Consider the following 27,533-nt stretch of genomic DNA (forward strand, 5'->3'; position numbering starts at 1 on the left):
TCCTGTATGAAGACAGGCTGAGAGAGTTGGGGTTGTTCCTCACCCTCTGCCCCTGACACAGCATGCGTTCCCTGCCATGGGAGACTGACCTCCAAGAACTTCTCCAGTGTGAGTCCTTCGCACAGGCTGCACATCTTCATTAACTGCTCCAGCACAGATTTCCAAGGGCTGCGGTCCTTCAGAAACAGACTGTTCCAGTGCACGTCCCCCAAGGGGTCACAAGTCCTACCAGCAAACCTGCTCCAGCCTGGGCTCCTCTCTCCCACAGGTCCACAGGTCCTGCCAGGAGACTGCTCCAGCACAAACTCCCTAGAGGGCCACAGCCTCCTTTAGGAATTCATCGGCTTCGATGCTGGGTCGTCCATGAGCTGCAGGAAAATATCTGCTCCACTGTCAACCTCCGTGGACTCTAGGGGCACAGCTTGCCTCACTATGGTCTTCATCACCAGCTGTAATGGAATCTCTGCTTTGGTGAAGGAGCACTTCGTCCCTCTCCTTATCTACTGACCTTGGAGCCTGTAGAGTTGTTTCTTTCACACATTCTCACTCCTCTCTCCAGCTGCAGTTGCACAGGATCTTTTTCTCTCTTCTTAAATATGATATCACAGAGATGCTACTAACATTGCAATGGACTCGGCCTTGGCTAGCAGCAGTCCTATCTTCGAGTCAGCTGGCATTGGCTCTGTCAAACATACTAGAAGCTTCCAGCAGCTTCTTACAAAATCTAAGCATCTCTACAGTGATACTTCTGTCCTTCCGTTTTTCACCATTTTTCCAGTTTATTGAGGAGCAGCTGTAGCACACCATCAGCTTTCCAGTTGCTGAGGCAGAGCTGGGCGAGCACATGCATTCCTTTCATAGAGACCCTATTGAAATTACTCCATTGGATCCTTGTTTTGGACTTGATTTTATGTCTGATGAACAAGGCAAGCAATAAGGCAAGCAATGGAGATATCACAATAGTTCTGGGATATGTCTCATTTAGATATCTCATGATGAAGCTTGTGCAAATGCCATCTAGGTTATTCTGGTATTATCAGTGTCATCTGTACCAATGGTGATGCCATTTCTGACACCTAATGCATGTTTTGGCTGAGTGCTCTAGCCATGCTAACTTGCTAGCACTTTCTGGAGGAGAGGGTGATTCTCTGCTCCCTTTGAGTCAAGCAGTTCTTCACTGGCACTGTTAAACTGACTTTCAACCTGTGGAATGCATCCCACTACAACTATATTAAAGCAATTTGCAGAACTGGGAAATCCTTCTTGTATTTTTAAGGTAAAGATTTACATTGATATTTTTAAAACCAGATATCTCTTTTTGAAAGTGTTGCACACTTCAGCCTTTTTTTTTTTAATGCATTTAAACAAGGATATCTGCAAGAAAGCAGTATGTTTCAATTTATTTAGAATCATTATTTTCCAAGGAGTTTGGCAAAATGCTCAATGTAAACAGCATTTCCGCTACCATGTACAATAAATACAATGCTATATTGTAAATCAGAATAGGTCAAAGATAGTATCATTTCAGCATCCAGAATAAATATTTAAGTATTGGAAAAAAAAAAAAGAATAAAATGGGAAATGCAAACATCATAGCTAAAATGTTAATTTTATCTCCTTGTGTCAGGAATATAAATTTATTTTTATGTTATCCTGGTGCATGTTTGTGAAATACTTGTTTTAACTTGAAAGCAAAAAAAAGACCATACAAACTATTTCAGCTAAGTCCAAGGGATCAGATTATATTTCCAAAACCACAGAAAAATCAAGCTACTTGCAGTCAGGAGCACTTTTCCCAACAAAGTGGAATTAAATACGCTCTGCAGAATTTTCCCTAGCTTTGCTGGAGTTTTGACTCAGGTAAATGAGGGTTGTCATGCCTTGCAAATCTGTGCAAGTTTAGGATATCACCTCCAGCATGTCATGCTGCCCTCTGCAAGAGAGTACCACCTACATAACAGGAATAGCAGGCAGAAGTGTGTACCTGGAGCAAACTCACCTCCTCAACAGTGCAAGTTATGACTCAGAGTACAGATCAGAGAATTTGAGGAACGAGAGTGCTTTCCTATTCTGCACCTACTATGGGTGAAGCAACAACAGACTGTTGAAGTGGAGGTATATTTCAAAGTACATGTTTCAGAGCACCATTAGGCTCTCCTAAAAGCCTCTCCAAAGCTTCCAGTGTCCAAACCCACTTTATTCTGCTGAGTTGCAAGAAAATGCTAGACACAGAAGTCTCTGTGTGGATGAACACAGTCATTGGCCATCTGGCTAAAGATAATAAGAGAGTGAAAGTCACAGGTTACTAGGCTTCAGTCACAGTGTCTTAGACAAGACTCCGTGAAAATAGGAAAGTATGGACAGAAATCTGATAACTAATTCTAAAGGTCTATAATACCTTATCACATTCAGTGATAATGAATTCAGATACCTCAGGCTCTTGGAGACAGTTATTTCCCTCTATATTTACTGGTTTTCAGACACTGAATTTCTGTCTTTAAAAAGAAATTTTTTCCTCCAGTGCTCTGTGTTCCTGCCCAAAAATGAAAATAATCACATTAAAATGTTGTACATCTGAGTATATTTTTCTTTAACTTCCTCTGTGTATTTTTCAGGCTTAAATAAACCTGACTTAAAAGAATTATCTCTTAAATCAATAGCTTTCATGGCAAAAGTGTGCTTTGAATGCAAGGCTATTCTTTAGAGATATGTACACACAACAGAAATGGAAATGGGAATAGGAAAAAGCCTGGAATGGCTATTTTACACAAGCTCTTCATTTGAGCTTTTTTTATCCATAGAGACTTGTGGTGTAAAGTTCATTGTCCTGAACTTAAATTGTACCTACTAGTATTTTTGCTATGTTACATTTTCTTTATGTGACTTTCCCAAGTAGATGTATGTCAAAATGTAATTTTAAGCATGGTTATTTGCTTCACAGTGTTATCATTTTCTAGTAAACATTTGTTATCCTAAGTGATAATCAAGGCTATCAACACATTTGAACTTGTTAATAACTACATTTCAAGCCAGCATGAGCCAAGATATTGCTATGTGGCTGATAAGTCTGTTATTTTGTTGCCAGATTTACATGAAGTGTGGACACTGACAAAAAGTCCTGAGATTCAAATCTATGGAAGTTGCAATTTGCCACCTTAAACTGAAATCTGAAAGATGATATTTAGGATGACCAAATCAAAGTAGCACCTGCCTCCCCCCTCCCTTCATCCACGTACAGATACTATAAACAACAAAGAAAATGACAGATTGTCACCAGTGCAAAACTCAGGAACAGTATTGCAATAGTGTGAAAAACACTACAATAATCTAATTTGCACGTGTCTATGGATCAAAAGATCACAGTCACTGGAAACTGCAATTCTGATACACTATTTGGGACCCTTCAATTAACAACTTAGACTTTATTAACTATTTAATTCCATTGATGAATGCAGATGTTTGTGAGAAAGTGCTTTCTTTTCCAGTGTAAAAAGTGATTTCTGCAAAAATCTCATTTTTGGAGAAAACTTTATCAATATGTATGTGTTGGATTATTTGATATCCTAAAAAAAGTATAACTTAAACCTGGACTGAAATAAACTACATTGCTGAAGTACTCTTACCCTTCTGTTTCAGCCCAATTCAATGTTAAATTGTGGTACTTAACAGGATGCATTACTTCTTGGCAATTGTGACTGGGAAATTGTATGCCTTCATCTTCTCCATATTAATTCCGCACCTTCTAATATACAATTATTGTGATAATAGCACGAGGCTGATACAAAGGGAGATCATATGCAGCAGTGAAGATCCAGAAAACTGCACATAGAAGACAACAGTGAAAGTAGGTCTGGAGAAAATTAATTGAGAGCAGCATGCTTTGTTTAGCCCTGATGATGAAGAGAGGGAATCAGGGACTGAGCATCTCCCTGATTCTCTTTCTCATCTCAGTAAGCGAGAATGTCCCAGAGGCTCAGATACAAGAACTAAAAGCTGAGAGTTGCTGCACAAGGCAAGAAAGATGTGCAACGGACAATCAGATGAGCCTTTGTGGCTGATGCAAGAGAAATAATATAGGGTACAGATCATGAAACTGAACAGTTTCCCAAGCTCTGAGTTATAAAGAAATGGGAATGTGAAGACGTGTTAGTAGAACCCAGGCTCCTTTTCATGTCTGCTTCACCTTTGACAAACCTCACTAGATCACAGAGGAAGAAAAGCTCCAGTGTTCGTCACTTTGGGATATTAAAGTCTTCGGAGCATGGCGATGGGGTGGGGCAGGGCATGTTTTCTCTAGGTAGTCTTAACCTAGCCCCTGATCTACACACTATTAATCAAGACTCCTATCTCTACATCACAGTGCTGAATAATGACAAGAAAGAGGATGGAAGTGCAGCAACATTCTCGGTGAACTCAGGAAGTTCCCTGGGGAAAACAAAAAAAAAATAAAAGAAACCCAAAGCAAGTCTTTTGAAATTATTTAATCATTTTGAGATGAGCTGACTACTGAGCTGTCTTCTGAGATTTGAAGAAGAGAAGGTCCTCAATACCATCAAACGCAATTGTCTCCATCCATCAGAACTTTTCATTCATAAATGTCCCTCATTTGTTTTAGGGTTTTTTTTTTTTGTGGGGTTAGTTTTCAAGGTTCAGATTCTGTAGTTACTGTAAAAGATAGGCTAATGCCGCAGACTAATTAGGAACTGCAAACTGACCATGCAAAGACAGTAGCTAGATATTATTGTTCTCAGTGTATAGAAAGCATCGTGGATAGACATGAAATGTTAGTTTCATGCCTGTGTGCCTAAGCAGGGCACTAATGAAGCAACATTTTCATGGGATCGCTAAATGAAAGTCATACCAGGGCATCCTGCTTAAGAGAGGATTACAAAATGCATCAAATAATGTTTATCCAGTCATAGCCAAAACAATACACTTTAATTACTCAGAGCAATTCACAATACCCTTATGGGATGACACACAAATGGTGGAAATGGCAACTGCAAAAAATTCATACTGGAAAAAGGAAATTGTTTTCATTTGCAAAAAATACAAGACAGCATTAAGCAGTGTTATTGCTGTTCATACTCTTGATGCTGTTGCATTATGATGTGTAGCTAACTTCAGTGCTCAATGTGACTTCTCTTCAGTGTAATAATAGCTTTAAATTGGAAGGGGGAAGATTTAGACTAGACATTAGGAAGAAATTCTTCATGATGAAGGTGGTGACGCACTGGCACAGGTTGGCCAGGGGTGCCCCCTCCCTGGAAGTGTTCAAGGCCAGGTTGGATGGAGCCTTGAGCAGTCTGGTCTGGTGGGAGGTGAGGTGGAAATAAGTGAAGTACTACTTGTGTCCAGGTATCATAGGTAATATAGAACTGAATGTCATGTGTCCTGTAGTAACCCTCAAGGAAATTTGTCTTTACTTCTGATGGAAAGAAGCCTGTGTATTTGTAGCAGACCTGCCACCACCTCAAGCCTTAATTTAAATAAAACAACACAGGCCAAACATTGCTCAGCCTTTTGCTCTTTGGATAATATTACCAACTCTCCCAAGCTTCAGTATAAGAAGCTTAACTCTGCAGCATTATTATGACTAATCTCATCAGAGACTACTGTGGCAGCCAGGCTTCCCTAAAACAGCCTAGGGGAGGATCTCAGGGAATAAGTGAAAGGCAGATGGGGAAACCCTGTATAAAAGATATGAATTAAACATTCAAGAGCTCAGCAGAAATCTCAGATAAAAAAAAAAAATAAGTCTTGTCTCCAGGCCTCTTTGGACTCAAAAATACTAAAATCTTATTTCTGGTCTTTCATAGATGGAAGGAGGGTAAATGTGTATGAGAGGAATCCAGTGTGGACGTGAATCATAGTATCACAGAATCATAGAATGGTTTGGTTTGGAAGGGACCTTAAAGCCCATCCAATTCCAACCCCACTGCCATGGGCAGGGACACTTCTCACTGGATCAGATTGTTCAAAGCCCCATCCAACCTGGCCTGAACACCTCCAGGGATGGAGCAGCCACAGCTTCTCTGGGCAACCTGGGCTAGGGCCTCACCACCCTCATAGTAGAAATATTTCTTCCTAATATCTAATATAAATCTCCTATCTTTCACCTTAAAACTGTGAAAACCAGAGACACTTCTAGAGCGGAACATGGCAACCATTTAGCAGCACACAACACTCTTGTGCGTCACTTTGGGCTACGAAGAATTGCAGGTTTGCCATTGCAAGATGAAAGCTTAGCTACTTAGGCTATAATTAACTACACTGAATTTGAGCGGTAAGCTAAGGTTAATGGCCCTACAACACTTGAGAAAAGTGTAATTGATCTCTTAGAGAGCATAAGTGATTAGGATATCAGTTTGTGTCACTGGAAAGATAGTGCTGTCAACACCACAGTGTCCACTAACACTGTACACAGTGCTCCAGTTCAGTACCAACCTAATGAAATGGCTGACACATACCCAGCACTTAATACCACATTTTCCAACACCTTACAAGCACGTACACAGGCTGACTCTATTATCTTTTGTGTTTGTCAAAGCAGACGAACTGCTCAAATAGGGATTCATAATAATCCCTTCCTTTCCTCCAGTTCCCAAGGTTTGGCAATACTGTCTATCTCCATTTCATTAGATATGGCATTAAGCAAAGAAGCTATATGAGCTACGCTATATGGCCTACACCACAAGCAGTCAGCATGATGTTGCATACATTTCAGTAAAGCCTGAGTCACCTGAGTCACATAGCATATGGAAAACTGAGATGTCTATGTTATTGTGGACTTGAACTTACACCAAACTTAACACCAAAAAGAGGATAACTTGTGAGAGGAAGGAAATAAAAGACGCATCAGGTGAACCCCAGGGTGGGATTCCAGTATGGGAGAATCCCTCCCTGGAAATGTGAAGTAAAAAACAATTAAAAAAAAAAATCTATGTGATAGATTACACCAGAATTACCTTCCAGAACACTTCAGCACATCTTTTCTTGCTAATAAAACAAACAAACAAAAAAAAAACAAATAAAAAAATTTTGTGGAAGTCTGGAGGGCTCTTGTGTTTCTTCACAGGTTCTTTTCAATTCACTCTCTCAGCTACCCCATCAGCAAACATTATTTCGAATAGACCAATGATTGTTATTGCATGCCCTTACTTAATACAGATGTGTGCCTAAATTTTCTTCTCAACAATTAGTTGTATTTTTACTTGAGCTTTTCACTTTAGAACAGACATAGATTCACTGTAGAACAGACATAGATTTCACTGTAGAACAGACATAGACTCCAAGTGGATTGTTAGCAATGAGCAGATTAGATAGAAAACAGATGTTGGGTCAGAAAAGATGTACTTCTACTTGTATTTTTAATCAGAACTAGTGGTGTCCCCAAACTCAGAAACACTGTTCACTGCCGGCAGCCAGTGCAACCCTGTCCAGGGCTGAACATGTTTCTAAACTGCTCCTGGTGTAATTTGGCAAGACTACTGATTCTGCCCCAAAGATAACCCCAACATACTTTTTTCCTATCAGTATCTGCCTGGCAATGTCTCAAATCCCAGCAGTAATGGTGCGTAAGTCAACTTCTAGATGAGGATGAAAACTTGCAATCTTCCCTTATGACACAAACCTCACTGAAGTCAAGATCACACACGTCACCCAAACCTTAACACACACCACATTTGACTCTGTTCCCACACCACAAAGGAAAGAGTTCCTGTCGGAAAGGCCCCTACCCACAAATAACATAGGCATTTGTCCAGACAGGTGAACTTTTTGACCAACAGTTGCATTTCTGCATGTTTAGGGCTCTGCTTGTTCACACACACAGGGCTGCTATTTATTAACTTAAATAAGCAATTCATCAAATGCAAGAAGGTACTTTCCTGTTAAGAACACATTTTCCTCAAAATTTTTAATCCTACTGCCCTTAATTTTCAGAAACTACATAGATGTCTCTTATCAGAGATGGATTCATGCAGCAGGAGACCAACAGTCATGCAAGTTGTACTATGTGTACTATGTGTTTGTTCCATTTTGCCTTGTTTCTTTGATGTCACACACACCCCACACACCCCCTCCCGCTTTGTTTCCACCAGCTGTGCAACCATACCAAATATCAACAACAGCAATTTTTGGGGCCAAAAATAAAAAAAACGTGGACTATGCTTTTATGCAATTCCATTCTCCCGAACTCCCACCACCTCACATATATACAAAACTGGTCTAAAATCCCAGCAGCAGAGCCTCAGCTAGCATATACTTGCATAGCTCAGAAGCTAGCCATTAATTTAAAACAAACAAACAAATCCTCAAGCAAGATGCTACAATGCAGAAGGAATAACAGTGACAGGGGATAAGGACAAGGCTGAGGTACTTAATGCCTTCTTCGCCTCAGTCTTTAATAGCAAAGAAAGTTGTTCCTTATGTTTACAAATCCAAGAGTTAGAGGGGCAGATTGAGGCTCCCGTGATCCAAGAGGAGGCGGTTAGAGACTTGCTTGCCCAGCTAGACGCCCACAAGTCTATGGGGCCGGATGGGATCCACCCAAGAGTATTGAAGGAGCTGGCGGATGTCCTTTCCAAACCCCTATCCATCATCTTCCAGAGGTCCTGGCTGACTGGGGAAGTTCCACTAGACTGAAGGCTGGCTGATGTTGTGCCCATATACAAGAAGGGTTGCAGAGAGGATCCGGGGAACTACAGGCCTGTCAGTCTCACCTCAGTGCCAGGGAAAGTCATGGAACAGGTGATCTTGAGTGCTATCATGAAGCACATGCAAGAGAACCGGGTGATCAGGCCCAGTCAACATGGGTTTACAAAAGGCAGATCTTGCCAAACTAACCTGATCACCTTCTATGACAAAATCACTCAACTACTGGATGGGGGAAAGGCTGTGGATGTAGTCTTCTTGGACTTCAGTAAAGCCTTTGACACAGTTTCTCACAGCATTCTGCTGCAGAAACTGTCAGCCTCTGGCCTGGACAGGCGCACACTCTCCTGGGTTGAAAACTGGTTGGATGGCCGGGCCCAGAGAGTGGTGGTCAACGGAGTTAACTCCAGCTGGAGGCCAGTCACAAGTGGAGTTCCTCAGGGCTCAGTACTGGGTCCAGCTCTGTTCGATGTCTTTATCAATGACCTGGATGAAGGCATTGAGTGCACCCTCAGCAAGTTTGCAGATGACACTAAGCTGGGAGGAAGTGTCGATCTGCTGGAGGGTAGGGAGGCTCTGCAAAGGGATCTGAACAGGCTGGACCGCTGGGCCGAGACCAATGGGATGAGGTTTAACAAGGCCAAATGCCGGGTCCTGCACTTGGGGCACAACAACCCTATGCAGCGCTACAGACTGGGGGAAGAATGGCTGGAGAGCTGCACGGAAGAGAAGGACCTGGGGGTGCTGGTTGACAGCCGACTGAACATGAGCCACCAGTGTGCCCAGGTGGCCAAGAAGGCCAACGGCATCTTGGCTTGTATCAGAAATGGGGTCACCAGCAGGTCCAGGGAGGTGATTCTCCCTCTGTACTCAGCACTGGTGAGACCGCACCTTGAGTACTGTGTTCAGTTCTGGACCCCTCACCACAAGAAGGATGTTGAGGCTCTGGAGCGTGTCCAGAGAAGAGCAACGAAGCTGGTGAGGGGGCTGGAGAACAAGTCGTACGAGGAGCGGCTGAGAGAGCTGGGGTTGTTTAACCTGGAGAAGAGGAGGCTGAGGGGAGACCTTATTACTCTCTACAACTACCTGAAAGGAGGTTGTGGAGAGGAGGGAGCTGGCCTCTTCTCCCAGGTGACAGGGGACAGGACAAGAGGGAATGGCCTGAAGCTCCGTCAGGGGAGGTTCAGGTTGGATATCAGAAAAAAATTCTTCACAGTAAGAGTCATTGGGTACTGGAACAGGCTGCCCAGGGAGGTGGTCGAGTCGCCTTCCCTGGAGGTGTTTAAGGAACGGGTGGATGAAGTGCTTAGGGACATGGTTTAGGGAGTGTTAGGAATGGTTGGACTCGATGATCCAATGGGTCCTTTCCAACCTTGTGATTCTGTAATGCATGCTGTGCCTTGTTATCACCGCAAGTTGATATAAGAAGCCTGGAAATCAAAGACTTTTCGGATGATCATAGTTTCTAGTACTTAATCATGTCAAAATTCACTTAGCCCTTAAAATCAGACACGATCAAGCTTATGAAGTGTGGGAAGCTCCTCCAGCATTCATTCAGTGGCAATTTACTGTAACTCTTGTAATGAGTTCCTCCCATGGGGCACTTGCACATCTGAAGTCCTATTTCCTGAGGCTGTCATGTCATTAATTTCCAGTGTTTACAGGCTAGCGGAGCTCTTGAATTTACTTGGTGTAAAGGCTTTGAGATTATAACGCATCTACTGCAGCGCATAGTGTATATGTCAGGTCTTCAACACAACCTGCAATTCCTCTTCAGAGGGTTTTTGATTGGAGTTCAATCAGCATTTAGGAAAACAGGGAGAAGGGAAAAGGGAAAAGGAGGGAGAAGGTGGAGGAGAGGGGGAAAGGACAGTGTTGCACTGAACCCTTTTTGCGCAAAACAAAGGTGTTTATCAGAATCTACAGCATCTTCTACTTTCTCAGAGAGGTCATTTTTAAGATCAGCATGCACATGGTGCATTTGATACAAGATTTGTTGAGGTGAACCTTTCCTTCAAAGGATGGTGGGAACTGTAAGTGCTGGGCAGGCCACAAATCAAACTTGTTCTCAGCTCATGCAAAATTTTCGTTTCACTCTAGGAGTGGATGGCAGAGCACCAGCTGTCTGCTGTGAACTAAATCAAAAAACTGTATCTGCAGTCACTTGTATACAGAATGACAGGAAGGCCACTTTGAGCTGCATTGGCTGATATTGTTTAAATTGTATAAATCATATCAATTTGATCAAATTTAAATTTGTTTTCTATGGACTTTTTAGTTCAAACATGGATACTTGAAGACATTTACCTTGTGCCACCATTTCCTGCTCCTCTCTCAGATGTAGCACTGCAATACAACCGCAAAACTGCTTGGGACACAACAACCCTGTGCAGAGTTACAGGCATGGAGAAGAGTGGCTGGAAAGCTGCCTGGAGGAGAAGGACCTGGGGGTGTTGGTTGACAATGGCTGAACAGAAGCCAGCAGTGTGCCCAGGTGGCCAAGACCAGTAGCATTTTGGCCTGTGTCAGAAACAACGTGGCCAGCAGAGGTAGGGCAGTGATTGTGCCCCTGTACTTGGCACTGGTGAGGTTGCACCTTGAATACTGTGTTCAGTTCTGGGCTACTCACTACAAGAAGGACGCTGAGGCTCTGGAGCGCGTCCAGAGAAGAGCAGTGACGCTGGTGAGTGGGCTGGAGAACAAGTCTTATGAGGAATGGTTGAGGGAACTGGGACTGTTTAGCCTGGGGAAGAGGACCTGAGGGGAGATCTTATCACTGTCTACAACTGCCTGAAAGGAGATTGTAGTGAGGTGGTCTCTTCTCCCAAGTGACAGGTGATAGGAAAAGGGGGAATGGTCTCAAGCAGCACTAGGGGAGGTTCAGATTGGACATTAGGGAAAAATTTTTCACTGAAAGGGTCATCAGGCACTGGCAGAGGCTGCCCAGGGAGGTGGTTGAGTCACTGTCCCTGCAGGAATTTAAAAGATGTGTAGATGAGGTACTTAAGGATATAGTTTAGTGGCATATGGGTATGGTTGGACTCGATGATCTCAGAGGTCTTTTCCAATCTGCTGATTCTATGAATTTTGTATCAGATTCTCGTTTGCATATATTTAATGTATTGTGCAAAGATAAAAGTCTCTGAACACTGGCATTTTAGTAAGATATTGAACCCTCTTGTAAAAGACTTAGAAATAACTTGTGCCTCATGCTATTCATGCTAAAGCTAATGGGGTCCTGCTGACCTGAATCAGAATGAATTTTATCCCATAATATTGTGCTTGAAAATTAATATCATCTAAGTAGATTAAAGAAGTCCTAAGAAAACAAGGAATCAAAGGCCTCAGTTTGTTGAGAGACAGGACACAAAATTATTTATAAAGATTCTTCTAAAATGACCATTTAATACAAAAAACAATACACACCCGTACTAAAGTCCAAAGCAACTTTCTTTGGTTGAATAAAGAATTACTTGTATTCCAGCCAAGCAGGGCTTCCAACAACCTAAAGACTGCAGCTCTGATGTCCAGCAGATCTTGAAATGTCTCAGGTCTAGGCAAGCAGAGATTTTATTTATCAGCTTGAATTCCAGGGTAAAAATTCCAGTTTATTATCAGACCGTATATTTAGGTCTGGGAATATAAGTACCTTGAAGAAATTTGCTTTTATATTATCCTTCTAGGCAGAAATCTAAGCACTTTCCCATGAAAATTAAATTTTTTATTTGAATTTTCTAATTCCCTCTAGGATATAGCAGATGGAGTATTTTTTTCTTGTATTAACCAAACCTGAGTTCAAAATTTTCATTTGTTGAATCATGTGAACCTTTTCAATCTGAGTGACTGATAGAAATGCTGCTATTTGTTGCTTCTGTAATGAACATTTTGGGTTAGATTAGAGCATTTTTTTTTCATTTTAAAATAATTATTATTCCTGGTGATTTTTTTTATCTTAGAAGTTTTTTAAACAAGCAAGTAAATGAATGTAGTACTCCATCATCTCTTCTATGAGTAAGTACAAAGTGATCTGAAGGTATCAGCAATCTGCCTACGAAAATACTGATTCTGACCAGCGGAGTGAAGATGTTGGAGACAAGGCAGCAGGTTAAACAGTGGATTAAGCAGCACATCAGGAAATGCAAAGAACAGTGTCATTTATTTTGTCCAGAAGACTTTTCACTTTGCAGAGCTGACGAATACTATTTTTTAGGGGGTACCCATAGGACGTTTAGACTCAAAGTAATCACATTTAAATTTACAGCCTGCAAAAATTGGTATTTCCATTTAAGTGTATGTGGGGGGGGGATCGCAATGACAATCCTGCCATAGGATTCAGATCTCAGCAGGAATTTTTCATCAGAAACTCCTTCAAGGAGTCTAAGAAGTCCCCATGGGATATGTGATGATGTAATCATTATTTGATAGGTTTGTTACTGTTTTTCTCTTATTCCTCTCTTTAGGAGCACATTTTTAGTTTTTGAAGATAATTTTTCCTTAGAGTTCTTTTTGAAATAATTAATTGTTTTTTCTCTCACAAAGCCATGAGATTTGTACCTACATCTCATCTCATGTAGTTTTGAGTTTTACAGCCTAGAATATTTGCACATTTCCATAAAGTTAAGGACACAGATCACTTATCTGTTCATTTCTTATATTACTATAAGATAGCATGTTTGTAATATATTGTTTTGTGGTACCATCCAGACAGTCTAAATGATCTAATAGTCCGTGCCTAAACAGTCTACAATCCAAACAGATAGAAAGGAGGTTTTATGGGAAAATGAGACATGTATCAGATATGCATAACATATAATACACATCTGTATGTTAGATGCATCCGCCTGTGTCTGACTTATCTATCAGCACACAACATCTGTGGCAGAAGTGGAAATAGATCTTAATTTTCTTGCACATGCGATCACATAAAAAGAAGTACCAATTCTAGGATCCTGCAGCTATTTTAAAATAACTTTCGAAGTTAAAAAAAAAAATGTTGTCTGAAAATTAATTGGAAGAACACAAAAGATTTGCTGAATACAATTTTTAAACAAAATATGACTTTCCTGAAACCTACAGCTATCTTTTCAGTCTCTGGATCAGTCCTCTGAATCTTAGGAATGTCTGTTTTTCATAGAGATTGGGCAACTCAAAACTTTTATTTGCACCCTTTACACAGGCACCATGCCAGACAAATGAAAGTAATTAGCCTCCTTTGAAGTCATGATCGCTTGGAGGCTGAGCTCAACCACCCACCAACTCACAAGTTCTTCTTAGCATGTGATTTTTCAGCTCTTTTCTCATCATTCTTGGATCCTGTATCATTACACTCTATCTATATGTCTGCTGCCTTTCCTTGGCCCAAGAAAGTTCAACACTGCAAGTCTTGATGAATGGATTTAGCCTCAGCATGAATATCAGGTCTCACATGGTTCAGGCACACAACTAAGCTTTGCAAGTTGAGGGGCTGTTTAATTTAGTTGTCAAAAAAAAGATTGAATTGCTACTCAGGTTTGCCTGAAATTGTCTATTTATTTATTTACTCATTGTCTTGAAACAAAGAGGTAATGGAAATATGAAAAATAGTTCTCTTTCTTCCCCTTTCTCCCTTTAAATTTTGATTTGTCAGGTCAATTTTTCATCCTCTCTTTTGCTATACTTTCCTATGTTTCACATAGAATTCCAAAGACTCTACTTATAATTTAATCAAGAAGTGAGGGGATTAAACAATGATTAATATGTTATCCTCTAGCATGAAAGCTCTGTATTGTACGTGATAGCATTAACAAATTGTTATGCAAAATCTGTTCTGAAATTGGATAGATTTAGCTAATCAGACAGCAGACATGTTTAATAGTGACTGACTCAAGATTCTGTTAACCAAGATACTTTAGAACATACCTGATTTTAAGTAACAGAACAGTTCAAATAGTCTATGTAATATATGCTCCAATGGATAAGGTTAAAAATTTGCATAATAAGCATTTCACTAAACCAAGGCCTCAAATCTAAATCTGGTTCTCAGACAAAATCTTTCTAAATCTTTTTTTCATTTTTTCCCCAGGAACTTATTTAGTTTTTTTTGCAAAAGTTGTGTGTTGGAAAAAATGTTGTTAATACTTTTCAATCTGTAAAATGCTCTGAGATAGGCAACAATTACCCAAAAATAAGTAGAAGCAAAAATATTCTTCTTTCTTCAGAACACATTTTTTGTAGCTTTACTTTATGTCCATCTTGATGATGTTGAAGAACATCTTTACTGTGCAAATATCCCTTCATTATGAAATTCAATGGAGAAATGGGGCAGCATTCATTCAATACTTCTGTTCCAGAGTAGTGAAGAACCATGCTTACTAACATATTCACTATTAATTTTGACTGTCTGGCATCTGTCTGGGTTCTGTAGCATCTTCTGGGAGAGTAAATCCATAGCAAAAGGAAAAAAAATTAACAAAGGCAATCTTTCCATTTCTGCATTGGTCTTCTGTAGGTTCATTGCACTTTCATTAATTGTTTTCTTACCCACCATTAAATGCACAAGCAATTGTGGCCATCCTCAAGACTCATTTGAGGAATTTAAAAGCATTCAAACAATAATCATGGCGTAGAGAACAGTAGAGAGAAGCAAACCGGCAGTCAGTACTCCTTGTGAGTTCATTTTCCCCAGCAGGAGAATCTGTAGTCTTCCTTTCTCTGAGAAGTGCCCAAATACTATCCTGGGATGGATGGGAAAAGAGAGACTGAACACAATCACGTGTACCTCCCTTCTCTGGGAGATGGAGCAGCAATTAAGGTTCTGAGTGGCAATTTGGAACAAGGTTCTGCAGAGGGATACAGGACAGAGATAAGTTAGTCATGAGCACAGATGAAGAGTAATCCTGCATTAGTCACACCACAGATAATAAGAGCTGGAAAATGATGACACGTGAGCCTCATTTTAAACCCACTTGTGCTTAACTCTCTGTGCTGAATGCAAATTGTTCTAAAGAACAACTCATTCCTAAGAACAGTACTTCAGATAATGCTGCTAACATCTCTGTCACCTTGATTTAGGTCATTTAAGCATCAGTAAGAAAAGTTATACGACCTAAGGGCAGCTTTGTCCTATGCACCAAAAATCTTATTTTATCATATTCTATTTTTCCGCAGTGGTCATGAAAAGATCTGACTTTTTCACATAGATTTATCTGGATGTAAGGACAGGGTCTAGGAATGATGATTCTCCTTTCTTTTCCCAGTATTCCTACCCAATGCAGTACAAGCTGTAATGTAAAGAATTGAGCTGTAGTATGACTAGGTTCATCTCTGACTCTGCCATCACTATGCCTCTGCTTTATCCAGCCTGCCATGCACAAATACTTCCAGCCCTGAATCCCTTGGTTCTCCAGGAATGCACTTTCATGTCCCAAAATGACAACTGATCAGCCATGGATGATGAGGGTGCACAAGTCAAGTCTTCCATGAGTGTACAAAGTGCCCATCCACCCTGCAACAGCTTTTAACACCAAAAGATTCATGATTTCTACTATCAGACAGGATTGTTAGAAGCTGAAAACACAGAAAATAGTATAAGTCCATGCTGATCCAGCAAGCTCTATCACAGAGAAACCGCATTTTGAGGGGCAGAATATTCCTGGGGAAAAGGGGAGTTGGTGTGTTGATTTCTGAGAATGAAAGTTCAGCAGAAAAGCTGTAATGAATTTTTCTTTTGGCAAAAGGTGGTGTGGATCCTGACAGTATTAAAACCTCAGAGGTAAAGGTTTAAAATGTTAGCAAATTATTAACAGCATAAAAAATGTGCAGAAAGTTTCACTATTGAATTAATTAAGTGCTGCCCTCTCAACTGCTTGCAGCCCAATTGAAAAGAGACTGTGAACTACCTGCCACACGATCTTCTGACCTGCACGCATAGGGCTGCAGGGCCCAGACACCACTTGAGCAGGTGTCTTCATCCCGCTGAGACTACGAGTCTCTTCTACAGAAAAATTTCAGAGCAGGCACTCAAAGACACCTTTTGAAGTTCAAAGCTCCTAGCACAGTTAAAACACATCCTATAAACCAACTGCCATCGGGTCCTGAGAGAGCTGTTCCCACTTCTGCAGCTTTCTCTGAAGGTAATGTGTAGCCTGAGATTCAAAGGAAATATACTTTACTCGCTCTCCTGGACAGTAAACTTTTGAAACACTGTTACAGCATTTTTTCCTAATGACTTTGTGTATTTGTCCTTGAAGAACTACAACAGCTTTGTGGCTGAGGGGAAGAGAAAAATATTCTCCGAATAAGTTGCTTCTGGAGGTTTCTTTTAGGAAGCCTGGAGTCTGCTCCCATTAAAATCAGCAAGAAAGTTATCACTGGCATCAGTGGGAACAAGACTATGTATGGCGGTTTTACATTTATCCTGGATTAGAAGCCTTTTGCTCTGATCTCTGGCTTGAATGTCTTGTTTATGCAAGGCAGATAATGCCAATAAAAGGACTAACCACTATTAACAAACAGCTGTAATAGATAACCCTGTAAGTATGGGATGTATTGTGTTACAACAGAGAAGGTTAGATTTTGTAGCTTAGTGTTATATTAGGATGCTGTTTTCCCATAAAGGGAGTGAATCCTCCAGCAGTTGACTCAAATAAAGCAGGAGTCTCATTTATTTGCACTGAATCACTCCCATCTTTCTGTCCCTACTCTGGAGGAACTTTTCTCTGGGAACAAAGGGGCTTGAAGCATCCTAGCAAAGGCGCCTGGATGGCGAATATGCCGCATCTTTTATCAGCAGGTTTCAAAGCATTTCCCAGCAGCAGAGAACTTCTGTGTCTCAGCTTTTCTTCAGTGTCATGGAGGTAAAAGTAATGTAACTGACACAGTAGCATCCCCCCATTCCCTGCAAGAGCTGACACTTTTTGCCCCACATGCTTCCAACATTGTCATCTTTCCTTTGCACACCTTGAATTTTCAGAGCAGATCCTTGTGCGTTGGTCAGGTGTAGGAGGTTCTGACTGTTTTAATACGCTTTTGTCTGCAGCCAGTTTGGTTACATCTGCACTGTACTAGACTAACCAGCAGCATTCTTGGGCACAGATGCCAGCTGGTATGGAAGGACTTACATCTGCACTTGTAAATGATCACATCCATCGACATGAGACGGCTGCATGCAAACCAGAGTGCTCGTTAGGACAGGTCGAGTTCATGCCTGAGCACTTGCAGGGCTTTGCTAGCAGAGACAGTCACATTCCAATGCCCAGGAATGCTCCCAGACACATATGGGTTTACTGCAACAGACACAGTCTTTCTATCAAATCCAGGAGGATCGAGAACCTAGTTTTTCTGATCAATTCAGAAAATTGCTAGCTTGTGTGGAAGGACAATACATGCCCTGTTTTGCTGTTTTATGAAAGCCCACTTAGAAATAAATACATAGCAGAAGACGTAAAACTTGATGCACAATCCATCACCCTGACCTTTGCAGGAAATAAAGCTCTGCTTCAGAGCTCATCAACCACAAAAACTCATGGTCTGATTTAGAGCTGGTTTACTCTAATATTATATTAATGTAACTCCATTGATTTCTGTTGACTTACATCGGAGTAACATGATTATAAACATAGCATTCAGATTGATGACAAGACTGTGTGGCAGAAAGCTTGCCTATGTTTGCCAGCTTTATCACCTGCCCTAATAAAAGGTACTACTTGTCAATGCCGGACTGAGGCCATCAGTCCAACCATGGTGTTAGTTAAAACAAAATATGGTAAATAATCTTCTTTAACTGTCCTCTGAATTGAAAAGCATTTGTGAATTACTGCTGGTAGGTATTTCAATAGAAAAAAAAAATAAGAAATTAAAACTAATTCAGCAAATCCCCCTAAGCTGCATGAATGAAGGAAGATTTGTAAATGAACAATCCAATGCTCAGCGTATCTGTCACCAGTAGGGATGCTCTGCATGACAATGTTTGGCTATATTTTTGCAGTTGATTTGTGGCTGCCCTGAAGAACAGTGAAAGCTGGCTGAAATTCTTCAATTGCCACTTATTTTGGTATTTGGTTTTTTTTGCCTGTGTACTGTGCACAAAGGTTCTCCTTTAGGCTTCTCGTTCTCTGACATCTGTTACAAGCTGCAAAAGGAAAAATGTAACCCCTTGGCAGATACTACACTGGCTTGTCACAAAGCTCCTTAAACCACATTAGAGTGAAAGAAAGACTATTGTGTAGAAATCAGACAGAGGACAACTTAGAGTGAAAAGATGTAATGACAGCACATTTGCAAGGCAAAGTTTGGAAAACAGAGTTTAGTGTCTAGCAGAAAAATAGGTGACTGTGACTATAGGACCTATCCACATTGAGAATAAGAAGGACAAATATTCTTCTAGTTGGAAAAAAAAAGAAATCCATGGGATGTCCACAGCTGGAAGAGCATAATCATTAAATTTCTGGCAGTGGGATACCAGTGAGATAAAGAAATGGATCTCATTTTTGGAAGAACAAGCCACAGTCGTGTGTGGCATAAATGCATAATTCCAATGGGAAGAGTACAATATCTCTTTAATTGCTGGGAACACAAGCAGAAAGTTTCCAGCAAGGGAAACCTCTGGCATCATTGGCAAGGGGTACTGGGCAGCCTGGAGCTGTGCTGCTAGCTCAATATACTCTCATATACTTACAAAATACATAGATAGCTTATTCCCAAAGTAATGGGAACTGTCCTGATTCCTGCAGCTTGCAGGAACTGTCTGATTCACAAATGGAAGGAAATCACATCTAGCTTGTCCTTTGTACCTTACCCTTTTTCCAGAAGACTAGTTGGGACTGAATGTCTGGCATCTGAGACCTGCACCAATTGATTTCCACCACAAGACCCCATACAGACCTTCTTTCAGGCTGACTTTTGTCAAAATAAAGCCGTGAATTCAACCACCAGCCAGAGAATCTTGTAACACCCAGTCGTGCTGCAGAGACAGTCACATTAGCTGACTGCAGACAAAGAGAGGTGTGTGTATGTGTGTGCATACACACACACACACACACACACACACACACACACACGTACAGATACATCTCTACTTCAGACTGACCTGTTGTATGCATAGGCCATTGAAATCACAGTCTGCTTTATTGTTTCCGTGGTCGCATCCCAGCATTTCTACTGGTCGTGTGCCTTTGCATCACCTCTCAGAATATTAGTGGCTGTACTGCACACTGAACGTGGAGTAACATCTAGCTGGGCTACCCACCCCAGCAGTGGAGCAGGGAAGACTGGCAACTGCCAACATCATATAGCACCTGTCCCCACATCCCTCACTCCGTGGTATTGTCCCTAATGAAAACAAGGAATGAAAGCTGTGCATTTTTTTCAAAGGAGTTTCAGGATTTCAGCAGAACTGGAATAGGACTAGGGCAAAATTTTTCCCCACAGAATAGAAGAGGAGCTAACTTGATACTATGAGGCTAGAACAATATTATCACCAAATTTCTAAGGAATGTTCAGTAATCAGCAACACAATTTCCATGCAAGCTCAGAAGGCCAAACAGGAAAATAACCTTCTAGAGTTACTGGACTTCACTGACCAAGGCTAAAATTTGAGACTCCGGGAAAAGGATAGGTTAGCACAGGCTATTGAGGGCTGGAACCGCAGTACCAGAAGCTGTTCAAATTCAGCTATTGCCCTCACAGGTGCTCTGAATTGCGGGTTAGTTGCTAGTCATAAAACAGATCGAGAACAGACATTAATTAATTACTGAGGAAATAAAGTGATGTTTTCTAACCCTGCCTCTGTCAGCTCAGGCTGCACCAGTTGGCAAGACTAATGAAGTACTGGCAAGGCTATCCAGCTCCCAGCAGAAAAGTAGAAGTAATGAACAACACAGGAGACAGAGGTTCAGTGAGGGACTGAGGAGGTCACTTACCTCAGCCCCCCACTACAAGATTTGACAGAAAATAAAATGGGAAGTTGTCACACGAAATAAAATGAAGCCCTAAATCTCTGCTTTTCGGAGCTGTGACAAGAGTAGGAACATTGGAGCTGCGAGCAGAGCAACCCTCACTCCATTTTCTCAGGCTGAGAGGAAGGAGCTGGCTAGTGATCATAGAATCACAAAATTACAGAATGGTTTGGATTAGAAGTGACCTTAAAGATCATCCAGTTCCAACCCTTCTGCCATGGGCAGGGCCACCTCCCACCAGACCAGGCTGCTCCAAGCCCCATCCAATCCAGTCTTGAACACCTCCAGGAGTGAGGCATCTGCAGCTTCCCTGGGCAACCTGTGCAAGTGCCTCACCACCCTCATCTTGAAGAATTTGTTCCTAATGTCTAGTCTAAATCTTCCCCTCTCCAATTTAAAGCCAATCCCTCTTGTCCTATTACTCCATGCCCTTGTAAAAAGTCCCTCCTCATCTTTCTTATAGCTCCTTCAGGTACTGGAAGGTCGTTATAAGGTCTCTTTGGAGGCTTGTTTTCTCCAGGCTGAACAGCCCCTGCTCTCTCTGCCTGTCCTCATATGGGAGCTGCTCCAGCCCACTTTCGTCTTCATGGCCCTCCTCTAGACCCATTCCAACAGTTTCATATCCTTCTTATGTTGAGGATAGCAGAGCTGGACACAATACTCCAGCTGGCGTCTCACAAGAGCAGAGTAGAGAGACACAATCACCTTCTTTGTCCTGCTGGCCACACTTCTTTTGGTGTAGCCCATGATACAGTGATGAGCACAGCAGGATGGCTGCGGAAATCTCAGGCTGCACTTCTCATTTCTTACTCCACCCGGAGAGCTGGGAGATGGGCAGGGGTGAGTCTCAGGGGTGAAGGAGCAGAGGCATTAAGAAGAGGAGGCATTCAGCATAGGTGTAGGAAACACAAGCGCTGTACAGTCGTGAATCCAGTGCTGACAGCTAGCATGGCAGGCCTCACACATTCATCACCCTGCCTTTAATTACCTCACTATCAGCATCTTTTCTACAAAAGCTCTTTCACACCTTCTACAAACGTGTAACAGTAAACAAACTCCCACTATGGGTAAGAAAACTCCACCAATGTAAGAAACATCAAGTGGGTTTTCTTAAGCTGAGGAAAACTGCAAAAATATTGTGCTGATTTGTTAGACTGTATGTGCATAAGGACTTTGTGACCTCCTCCCAGCTTTCACTAGGCTTATCCTGTCTTCCCATAGGTATTTCACTAGCATCTTGGAAAGTATCTGTTTTACTCCCTTCAAACTGAAACATGTTTTCTTCATCAGGATTTGCTTTACAATGGGTCAAAGTCATACTTCATGTTCTACTTATGGTCGCTGCAAAACTGAATGGAGAAACAGACAAAATCGTGTTTAGGCATATGCTGAGATTTGACGGGTGCAATGGCATATCCCCAGGATGACCCAAATTCCATTGCTCCTTTGATTAATTTCCAGGCACCTTGAGTGAGACAGTTAAACACATGAAAACAACTGATATTTTAATTAAAGTTTTACACTGAAAATTTTCATAATTTAAAATTCCATCTTTATTAAAACAGTAAAACATAATAAAGTACAAGATATACACAAAAAAACCCCCAGAGTCTACAAAACCCTGTATGTTTCAAGAACTTAAAGTCTGGAAACTCTTAGGCCCAATGCAAGCAGCATGGAGTTCAGTTTGCCTCCTGTAATTCAAGGTATTTATCTCTGAGTGTTAATGCTCAGTGGGAATCAGGTCATGAAATGACCTGAAAGAAGTGTCAGAACATCATGGTCTGTATATTCACCAAAAAGTGGTAGAAACTGTTGCAGAAGAAAACACCTCAAGCCTTGCAGCTGGGGTAGAAAATAAGAAAAAAAAAAAAAAGTTTCTCAAAGCTCCAAGAAAGTCTTGTATTACACAGACTGATGCTGAGGTAAGAAGTGATAAAGGACTAGGTGAAGACATGCACACAGGAACACCCCTTGCACAGAATGGTTGCTGTATCACATCTGCTCTGCACTGAGAGGGTAACTGCACTACAGGCAGGATGACCATGGCAGATCCACACACATTACTTATATCAGTGGTCTTTGTACTGGTAAATGAAGAGCTTGAGAGCTGTCTACAGATCTACATAGCAGCAGAAATCTCATGAGAAAGAAATTGTAGTTGCTTTATGAAAGCTGGTTGTAAATATAGATAGCTTGTGTCTAGCACAATGGGTGTTGACAAAGGTACTCTTTGGAGCCAGTGCCTGGCTTTCTCCAACAAATTGTCAAGCTAAGAGTAAGACAAGTAAAATCACTTCTTCTAGAAGGAAGATGTAAAGCCTTCAGAAACAGAAAATGGGACTGCTGTCCTGAAGATATTGGCAATCCTCTCTGGGAGTAATCTTGGTATAAACAGCTCACCAGTACAGAGAAAAAGACCTGCTTGTTTTACATTTAAAAAAACACCTTCATTTGTCAGAGGGGAGCAGAAAGGGTAGAAACCATTGAAGAAGAAAACATCTTTACTGCATTTAAGGACACTGGGAAGCACTGGAGTTATGGCAGAATTTCAGTTCTTGAAAAGCAAGTGTAAGAGAAGGAGAGATCATTTGTTTCAGCTAGACACGAAGTACAGAATAATTTTCTATTTTTTGATTACTAATAAGAATAATTAAAAATAAGCAGAAAAAGTTAGAGGACAAAGATTTCCTTGGCAAGTCCAAACCCACGAAAGAACAGAAATAATCAAGGATGTGTCATGAGGAGAGGAAAAGTGTCTAGCAACTCCCATCTGGGCAAAGGCTAAGCCTAGGATACTTCCAGTAGCAATATCTTGATGACCTAACAGACACTCATAGATCTGGTGAATTCACTGTCCTCCTGCCTTACCTTGTCATACAGGTGCAAGGATGGGTACAGAAGTGGGAAGAGTTTTGCTGAACAACCTATCAGGTGCCACCCTGCTAAGCTCAGAATAGATGCCTGCAGATGTTTTACCTGTCTCAGAGGAATAATCTGATTTTCAGTCAGTTTGAGAGTGGGCAGGCTTCAGAACACCCATGTAGCAAACAAAGATAAGAATTCGAACTGAAGAAGCTCCTGTACAGAGAACCTATTAGGCATCATGCATGCACTTCTTTATGCTCTCTGTCACTGCAAACTTGAAAAAAACTAGCAGTTAGACAAACTGTGGCTTCATCCGGAGATAGTGCTTCATGGTACTTTCCATCCAGTAGCTTAAGTTTCATTGTGAAATGATTAGAGGATCACATTCACCTTTACTAGGAAAACTGCAGCATTAGCACACTACCTGATGAACATATCTTCACTGAAACAATTACAATCATCGTTTCTGTAGCTAGAGGGAGGGAAAAGCCATGTTTAGCATGGCATCTGGCAGTGATTAAGTCCATGGAGGCTGTAGTGTTTAACTGAGCCTTGTAACTGATGGCCTTGTCATCATCTGTGGCAAGATCCTCTGGTGATTACATACTTGGCTACAACAACCGATTCATTCCTGCCTTCACTACCTAAGAAAAAAAATATCTTACTTTAATCTTAACTAATGGCTCTTCCTTTGGTAAAGTCTAGCAGAGACCAATAGTATGCTTAAAACTTATCATAGGGAAATGTCAACAAGTTAGCAAATAGAATCAGTCCTCCATTTCCATATACTGCTTTGTTTCCTTGATCTTTCTAGTGCTAAATTGTTACAATTTGTCATGCAGGTCCAGACTACAGCAACTGTCCTGGGGAAGAAAAATGGTAATGCCGGAATAACAAGAAGGTTTTGGTTTCTCAGAAGGCTACAATGAGTTAAATGGGCATGCTGCTCTTGGGGGCAGCTTTCCAGTTTGTGTACAGGGATGGGAGGATGGTGCCACTTTGATGCAGATGGTGAGCTGGGTAAATAAGAAGTTCCTGTTCTGCCTCAGCCTGCTGATGCTCCACTTGCGAAAGTGCATCTGCGGGCTGATCATTACCAGTTTACAGCCAGGTCATTTCCATCATTCCATTGGCACTGCTTGTCTAAACAGGGAAAGGGACCACCTGGCACCTGGCAAACCTCCTCTGCTTCTTCAGATCCAGGGAAGCAGGAAACCTACACATTTGTCACTCAGAAAGGCACTTTGGCAGGAGGGGAAAATATTACACATAGCCATAAAAATAGTCATATCTCCTACCCAATATCATTATTCCAATGTGACGTATGACTTAAACCAAATAAAGTCATGTTCAGAGATGAACCTCAACCTTCAGGTCTCTTTATTAGATACATAAAGCTTGGTCCAACAGGGCTCTTAAGCAGCTGTTTATACATACATACAGTCTTAATGAAGTCAACAATGCTTCTGATGTTCTTCGAGTGCTCTTTGCTGGATCCATGCCTATACAATAACTGAGCTCTATTGCCATTAACCACAGACGTATCTAATGGGGTACCTGCAGATATAGATGCCACACAGTGGGAGTTGTCACCAATTCGGTCACCCAGAGAGAGATGGGTGTGTGCTGTGGACCGGGTTCAAACGCCACTGAATTTTCATCAGCTTCAGTGGTGCTACTTCTAATCCAGATATTAAGACCAGCATCAGGACCTGTACCTCTTCCAAAAAGTAAAAATGAGCTTAGTGATTGTTCATATATTATTCCCATATTCAGCTGATGAAGTAACCGTACTTCACTACCATCACTAGTGTAGACTGCATGACTTACCCTGTGCGTACAGTATCAATAGAGGTTTTGCTAGGTTATAGCTCCCAGTGCAAAGCCACACACAGATAAGAGACATTCACAACACAAAATACATTTTAGCCCTAGTCTTGAAAAAGGACTGTTGTAGCTGGTTTTATTGTATGCATGACAGGTACACATCTGACTAAAGCATTTTCAATCTGCACAGGCCTGGGACTGTGTCTGTAATACAGGCTGGTTGTTGAAGCTTAGTCTGCAATCAGAGGAAATCCAACCAGTGCAGTCTCCGGGAGCCCAGTGACCCAGCTGACCACCAGCCAAAGCCGGCTTCAGAGAAACAAAAGGCCTCTCTTGGCTATCAAAGGGATCTCCATGACTCAGTTTCGTTGCTTAATCATGGAATCTGATGCCACCAGAAATGACTGAGGATATCCCTGCTTTCAGCTGCTGTTATAGAGGAGTGCCAAGTGCCATGCCTGTAAATCACCAGGACTGTCTGGGATACCCTAAGAAGCTCACAGCTTATTTATTTCAGAACTTCTAGCTCTAAAAGAGACGGTCTATGTCAAGAACCAGAGGATTTTACTATGTCCTCACAAGAGAGATGTGCCCAGTGTGTCACATTTCCTACTGCTATTAGCAAAAGTTCTTACCTGGCATTTGCTAGCATCTTACATGGCATTTGCTTTGAAAACAAAAATTATATACCAGGGTCCCTTTGCTTCTGAGAACTATTAGCAAGCTCTGGTATTAAACCTTGTGAATTATCTTAAAAACTAGGTTTCTTGAAAAAAAAAGGAAAGGTTTAGTGGTCAAACAGTTCAAAGAAGCCAGTCATTCACAATATTCAAAGGAAGTCCTTTTTAAATGTATTGATGAGATTATTTCTTCCCGACTAGCAAGAGTCTGAGACATTCTGCAATCCAGAAACAGAACAACTATGTAATTCATTTATCTGATCTATGTAAGCTAACATAACTGGGATTTTAAATAGCAATTTATTGATAATCACCTATTTGTGAGCATCATAGAGTCCCCTGAGATTGTGTCATAATTCTTCAGACTCAAGCAGTCAGACAGTGAAGACAACTTGAGGGTAATGATGATGCAAACACAAGTTTTCAGTCACAATATGTTTGCAAAGCAATATAGACGATACTGATTTAACACTAAGATCATCAGTTCGGTACATAATGCAATCACTGTCCAATGTTCTGTGCCTGGATGTATGCCTGACCTCTAAAAAAAGTATTTTGATTTGCTGTACTTCAGTTTCTCCAGGGGAAAATGGCCATTCTGATACTATGAGTAGGAAACGAAATGTGAATTAAGCTAATCTGTTATCTCTAATTCTGCTTACAGCCCATGAGGTTTGTCAGCATGGCAGACTTGTGTGGGTCAGGCAGGCATTCTGTTTTCCTGTATGGTCCTGGAATGCCAGTTTGCAAAGGTAGGTGCGTGGGTTTGCAGTTATGGTGCTTTTGACTCTAATCCATCCAAGAGAAGACTGCACAATTTGCACATAGCTCTGGAAAGAATCTTTGTCAGGCTTCCTACCATCTGGGTGAAGAGTCATTCCTTGAACAGAGCCAACCACGTCAGCTGCAGGGATCAGTAAGCAGAATAAGCAAGTTTTATGAGAATGAAGCACAAATGGACGGGTTAGTAGTTTCAGGACAAGGAGGCTGGCTATATAACCTGAAAGGCTACTGATGATATGCACGGAGATAGACAATCCACTGTCCAGTCAAGGTGAAGACAGGTAGGAAGGTGGGTACCTTCTTACAGGACACTAAAACCCAGGCAAAACCGATCTCTGCTTAGATTTGATTACAAGCATGAATCTCAGGTTAGGTTCACCAAAGTTCCTGAACATAAGCCAAGTATTGAATGAAATGACTGCTCAGATTTCCAGCAGTTCCAAGTTACATTTAGAGTCAACCTAGGCTCTAGGGCTGGTGATTTATGGTTGCAGAAAGGAAGATTATGAAATTAACTGGTTTTAATCAGAAACCAATCTAAACCAAGATCTGCAAAGGTGCCGCTTTCTGTTATCTTCTTGATCAATCTCAAAGAAGAACAAGATGGTGTCCAAATGAAAAAGGTTTTCTAGTAGAACTGCTTAAAAGTGGAGATCTTTGTCATTTTCCTCTGCCTTTCCACATTTTGGATATGTATTCAAGCCCTTAATAGCGTACACTGAAAACTGGAGGAGAATTCTGATTTATTTTGTACTGTGGGCATTGTTATGTTGGCATTTGTTTGACT

The 27,533-nt window shown here is 41.3% G+C and overlaps 2 protein-coding genes across 3 annotated transcripts in view; both read right to left on the reverse strand.

Moving 5' to 3' along the window:
• The window catches only part of KCNA1 (potassium voltage-gated channel subfamily A member 1), a 58,469-nt gene that overhangs the window by 24,587 nt on the left and 6,349 nt on the right, over window positions 1-27,533 (reverse strand). The window lies entirely within an intron of this gene.
• The window catches only part of LOC104066636 (potassium voltage-gated channel subfamily A member 6-like), a 71,689-nt gene continuing 56,251 nt past the window's right edge, over window positions 12,096-27,533 (reverse strand). For both annotated transcript variants that reach the window (XM_054059475.1, XM_054059457.1), the window contains one exon: window positions 12,096-15,473. The gene's annotated coding sequence lies outside the window, so the exon portion shown is untranslated. The remainder of the gene's footprint in view (window positions 15,474-27,533) is intronic.

The sequence above is a fragment of the Cuculus canorus genome, chromosome 1, assembly GCF_017976375.1.
Source record: "Cuculus canorus isolate bCucCan1 chromosome 1, bCucCan1.pri, whole genome shotgun sequence".
Lineage (NCBI taxonomy): Eukaryota > Metazoa > Chordata > Aves > Cuculiformes > Cuculidae > Cuculus > Cuculus canorus.